The sequence below is a fragment of the Lampetra planeri genome, chromosome 12, assembly GCF_965212315.1.
Source record: "Lampetra planeri chromosome 12, kcLamPlan1.2.h2, whole genome shotgun sequence".
NCBI lineage: Eukaryota > Metazoa > Chordata > Hyperoartia > Petromyzontiformes > Petromyzontidae > Lampetra > Lampetra planeri.
Window position 1 is genome coordinate 4,967,235 of NC_136118.1, and position 6,504 is coordinate 4,973,738.

The window sequence follows — 6,504 nt, forward strand, 5'->3', positions numbered from 1 at the left end:
GCAGGAACAGTTTAGATATCACTCACCACTGATGTTAGCTGTGGCCAGGAATAGAATTCAGGTCATAGTGAACTTGGGTTCATAGTGCAATGCGCTAAGTAGTGTACCACTGCTCCATCGACTAAATATTATTACTATTGTATATATTGGTAAACATATGTACAAATCGCTCTTTATCAGACTTAATGCAAACACATGCAACTCTGGTTACAACCTAAACGTAGAATATTCTGAATTGAAGTATCCCATTTCAGTACATGGCTGGTACTAAGCATTTACATAAAAACTGGTATGGCAGCCCAAATGCAGTCATGTACAACACAGTATTTTCTATACTGCAGTTTGGAGTGTACCAATACTGTATAAACAGGGTAGAAGCGAGTCAATTACAGTGAAAGGAAGCAATTTAGAAGGCTCTTGAAAAGGAACAGCTTGCTGCTCTTGCTGTACGCAACAAATACCACTGACTCAGGATTCATGGAACAAGCAGGTCATATGCCCAGAGGCAGAGACACTGCCAAGGGTAGAGCAACTGGACACATCCGCTTAACAGCACTGCCAGAGTCACGAGGCCCAGATTAATCTAGACTGTATCATTTGCTTGATGTTTTGACTTGCAGCAATTTTTTTGTCAAGCCACTGCTGGACAAAGGCTTCCCCACTGTCTGGGGATTGTCTGCCCACATTTCACCATACTGGTCAGTCTGGGTTGACGAAGGGGGGAGGGGGAGACCATGACTGGTTCAGATATCCCTCACCACTTAAGTTTGCCATGGCCTGGAATCGAAATCAGATGGCTGGGTTCATAGAGTAGGGTGCGAACCACTGCCTACTGCATCATCTTTCTATGCCATATAGTATAATTTATATACTTGGGGAAACATGGTCAAAACATTTTTTGTAGTCACCGTCGCGACTATCCTGGCCTAATATGATAATGCAATTATCATGGTCAAGCACCCAGAGACTCATGGGATACCCCTGGGTAAACTCAGAGGTAATCCGTGGGTATATTAAGAAACGCAAAGGAAATAATCTTCCGATGGATGTTGCTAAGAAATAAGGGCATTGTGGCCTTGGGAAGTGACGAATGAAGTGATCACAAAAACAAATGTAATCTCAAAAAGGAAAAGCTTTGTTTCTACATTGCACAATGACAGTTTTTCCCGGCTGGTATGTAATGAACATCAATGTAAAGCATACCAAAGTGGAAAGGAAATGTTAGGTGCACCACATGGGCTGCCCAAGAACACACTCTATGGTTTTTGGGTATGAATCAGTGTGTCCGGTGAAGCGTAAACTTTCCATCTGTACACTTGCTATGACCTGTTCTGCTTCCCAGAGGATTGCAAACATAAAAATAATCTTTGCAGCTTGATATAACATCCAGGCATCCGCTCCTGACCTAATCCACAATCTCCCAGCATGGTAAAATTCATTGACAGCTTCACATGTGCTCACATGAGACAATAACTCTTAATCCTGCTTATTGTAGTCTAGTTTCCTGCTTTAAAATAAACCGAGTACAGGATGTAAAATGAGGGCAATGTGACAAAACGTGTTTTATATTAGAGTCATTTGTTTAGCTATTTTAAGGATATATCAAGGCAAATCAAATTCTAAAAGTGATTGCATTAAAAGTCACCCAAGAACAACACAAAGTACTTAGGCACTTAATGAGGGCAAAAATTGCATTGATAAAATTATTAATTTCTGTACAATACTACATGGAGTGATGGTAGTCGTGATTGTGTGCGCCACAGCTTACATCAGTGACAAATGGTATCACCAACCCGTACTGACGAGCGTGGTGAAGTACGGAAATAATAAACTCCATGACCAACATGGTGTGAGATGAATTGATCCATTTGTGTATCGAGAATGGTTGGAAATTACTTTAATACATTTTCGCACGCGTTGTGTATTATTTACCAATGCATTTCATATTTATTGGATACAATGTGGCTCCATACATGTATATTGTACGTCTAAGCAAATTCCAAAAGGATATGAAGTGTCCATCGCACTACATGTGGGATGCTAACCATACAGTATTGTTGAATACTTTCTATACTATGACCCGTAAACTACTTGAACATAAATGTTGCTGTGATATTTAACTGGAGTCTATAGACCCCATACATTTTACTCATATGGTTTACTTAAATCCATTAACTTCACCCATTGTAAATGCTTCGCAATCGGTTGTTTTACTAATTGGCATATTTCCATGCTTGTTTTCATCTCATGCTTTAGTTATAATGTATTTCTTGAGTTATGTGATTGCATTTTACATCTACTGTATGTTTATAACTCTATACACCCCTTGTTTTCCATTGCTGTTATCTCTACATTTTACTTTGCTGGCCATCTTGACCAACCAGGTCAACCTTGTAAAAGGGTCCATGCAGGCTCAAGTTGTTATACCTGGTAAAATCGACTCCCTGGCTCTGACTATTGTTCAACCCCTCTGTGCTTTAGAGACCGCAGGACTTGGTTAAAGTACCACGAAATATGTTGCACACAATACGTCATTATTATTGGAGGGGGGGGGATAAATTCTACAGGCTAATGGAAAATTAACAGCTCGTTATGGCTTAGCTTCAGATTGATAAAGTACTCCGTGCTTTTACAGGTCCCAAGTGTTGCCCTAGTTTACTGCCCACTGTAATCGTTGTACTAAAACGAATGCTCAATGAACTTCAAACATTGTTTTAATGGGCTAAATTATTTCACAACACACTGTACATATAGCCTGTCACGAAAAAATGGCACAAAATGTCAGTTAGCTTTTGTGTCACGTTGGCCTTTCGTGTTGCAACCAGCAGTTGCACTGTTGTATTTTCGCTCTGCTGAGCAATTGAAGCCGATTACCAAATCACACGGAATGTGCCCAATCTCGTCAGATCTTGGAAGCTCTGAGTTGAATTGAGCCTGAGTAGAATTGAGTCTGTATAGTGCTTTGCAGGGGCGACCATCATGCATGATGGCAGGTTGTTGTTGTTGTGGTTATAGATTGCTGGGGGGAGGGGGGTTGTGCACGATGGGTAGAGCAGCACATTCAATCGTTGTTCAGTACTAAGCTTCTCTGCTCCCGAGTCTATGTCACCCCACCTTCACAACACACACTGACCATCGGGGTGAAGTATGGTTAAAAAAAACCTACCACAACTCGCTCGGCACCGATACAAATACCCCCTTATCCAAAAGCGGATTAACAAATGGCTGCACGTGGAATTGTCCATTTTCACTGAAGCGACGCATTACGATGTTATTACAATTAAAATACTTGTGAATATTGGCACGCAAAGCAGTACTAGCGCAGGGTTAGTCACTAAAGTACCCGACGTTTGTTAACCAAACTGTCGTCATTACCGTCAGCAAGAGGCATTGTACAGTACAGTACATTGCCCATGCTTATTTGACCAACAGCAAGAACTTAACCTTTGACACAATACAGTATACAACAAACAGCATTACCCTGCTGTATTGTGTATGACCATTCATCATAATTCACAGCCCTTTGTCAATCCACTCGATGGATAAAGGCTCATGCTATGTCGGTCATGGGAATTGTCTGACCATACTTCACCATAGTGAAGGGGGGAGGGGGGGTGGTCGCTGTCCAGCAAATGGTTCCGATATAATTGCCACCGATGATGATAGCCGTGGTCAGGCAGGAATATCGAAGACTACAACATGTTTGTTGTAGTACGGAGTTAGAATGATGGCTTTAATCGAAGTTGTCTTGTGGTTGTTGTTGTTTGACTTGCATCCCACTGGGATTTTTGCACAGCGTTGGTGTACGGTGCTTTTTTCTGGAAGACTTTGCAGTTTTTTCCTGGATTTTTCTGTTTGCGCATAGTCACTTTAAGATGTTTTCTTGTTCATGTTTTTATTTTTTGTTTGTTGCGGTTGCACCCGATCCCAGAGCCGAATGGCTCACATGACGATACCAAATAAATGAAACTGAACTGAACGGGTTCATAGCGCAACGCGCTAGGGGCCATCCATTGAGTTGGTACGCAAAAATCTGTCAAAACTTGAGCGCCCCCCCTCCCTGTACGCACACGGACTTTTTACTCCCCCCCCCCTCACCTGCGTACGTGCGATTGACCCCCCTTCCACCCCGAATCCTATAGAACGGCCGATATTTAATCCACGCAGAAACAATAAAGGATTAATAATATTAACGTGTTTAAGCAAACAGAGAGTCCACCGCCGGCTGCATTAAAGAATTAAGTTGTGGACCTTGGCCACTTATTTTGCTGAGCTGCGTGATAGCTGCAGTCAGGGGGGCACGGTGGCACACAAAGTGACACCTCTCACACAGTCCCACTTCTGGCAGTATTTGTCTGACCGCTGAAGAAACTGAACTGTGGCTCATTTGAAGGCCAATGTAGACAAATTATTGAGGCTTCACCCCCCCCCCCTATTTCCTATGCGTACATACATTGTCAGTAGATCCCCCCATACGCAAGCGTACGCATTTGGGTTAACCCCGTCCCCCCTCGCTACGTACGTACTAAATGGATGGCCCCTAACCACTGTGCCATCACCCCTAACCACATTGACCCGTCATGCCTGCACGTTAAAGATTCAATACCAAGCAAATAATGCAAAGGGCTTTCAGCCCTGGTGAGGGCTAGTAAGTAGTGTGGGGGGGGGTAGAGAGAGTTGGGGATATAAAGGGTGGTAGTGGTGGTGGGTTTTTTTTGTTGTCGTTGTATGCGACATTTTCATCAGGTTCGCTGAGGTGGGCCAAGACTTGAGTGACGCTGAGCTAATTTCCATAAGAAACACGTAACAGCTGTCATGGAGACTGTAACGTAAGCCAGGATCAGCGATGCACAGTGCAGGGGTTGGGCAAGAGTTGTGCAGCTGACGACACGGAATGCTGACGGACAATGTTTCCCCCACCCCCCCCCGTGACAAGCAGCTTCAAAGCATTACGGTCCAAGCTGGTCCTCCTTGTGTGTGTGTGTGCCATCACAGGTGAGACTCTCTTAAACACGGCCCTGGGAACGTTTTTCTCTTGTGAATTACACCACGCCATCTTTGTGAGACTGTGAATAGAATTTTTCAATGGTTTCTTGCACAAGTGAACATTGAGGTTGGTGTTCATCTCCTGTTCACAGCTCTGATCCAATTTGTGGGGGTGAATTTCCCAAAAGGACAAGCACTGTATACTTCCCCACAATGTGGTTTGTATTTTATAGATCATACGGGGATTATTAAACTATTAACTATTTTTTTTCCTTTCACCAGGTAAGCGCCCACTGAGCTATACAGTGTAGCTCTTTTTCGGAAGCGACCTGGCCATAAATGATAGCTCAACGAAGTGGCTTATCACGTGGAAATGTATAGCAACTAAATACTCGAAACGATTATGGGCTGAATCAACTCCCAACCAAGATTTGAACTTGCATCCTTCTGATCCCGAGCCGCTCGCTTTACCGCAGAGCCAGATTATTTTATTTCCAATATTTTATAAGCCATATGTATTTGTCTTGCCATCTGTTTCAACCCAGGCTGTGAGCAGAAAAATATAAAAAAAATACTGAAGTAATTGTAGGAAAAACTATTAATACATACAACTTTGAAAAGCAGTGTGCCGTTAAGACATCAGCCATGTAAAAAATGTAAATGAAATCTTAAAAACACAATAGAATTTCAACCAATAATGCTCATCGGAACATAAACGAAAACCAAAGCACCAATCTTCCTCTACACATGGATGGATGTACTGAACTTTAGTGTTTGATTTTCCTAACATTTAACCATAGCTTTCATTTGGAACTATATATGTTTTTATAATTTGTTTGTAATCATAAAACCATCTGATGTATTCTCAAATCCCAGCCAGACTAAATGTGCTTCCACCACAGCCAACTAAACTCTTCCTCAATGACAGCACAAATTCTCACTTTCCCACATTGGAAGCCTTACATAAATTGACTCACACTGGCTTATCAAAGCCATTTCCGTAAGGTGTTTAACAGTGTCAAGCTGCTTGGATAATGCGCTTTAATACAGGCTGGCGCGGTGATGCGGTGCACCATGAACCTGGTGACCTGACTTTAATTTCCAGCCATGACACAGTGGCGAATGGTATCCATACCAGTTCTGGGCTTCCCCTTCATCAACCGCACCATCCAATGTGGTGAAGTATGGTAAAAACAACAGCCATGACCAACACCAGGTGGGGAGGCCTTCATGCAGCAGCTGATTGACAAAGGGCTCTAAATATTAATATGTTTAATTGTTATTATTCAGTTATACATAATGCTGTACTCAATACGCGTTCTCCTGCAATTTAAAGGTTTACATTCCCATGAGGCGTACAGTAATACTAATTAATCAATATTCACCTGGATAGGCCAATTGTTTTAAAAGCAAATGTCCACTAAAGTGTCCTTTTACTGCTCAGTGGGTGGGAGACGGTACCCTTGTCACAGCCCACCTGTTACACGTCTTCGTGTTACCTTAAACACAGCTAATACC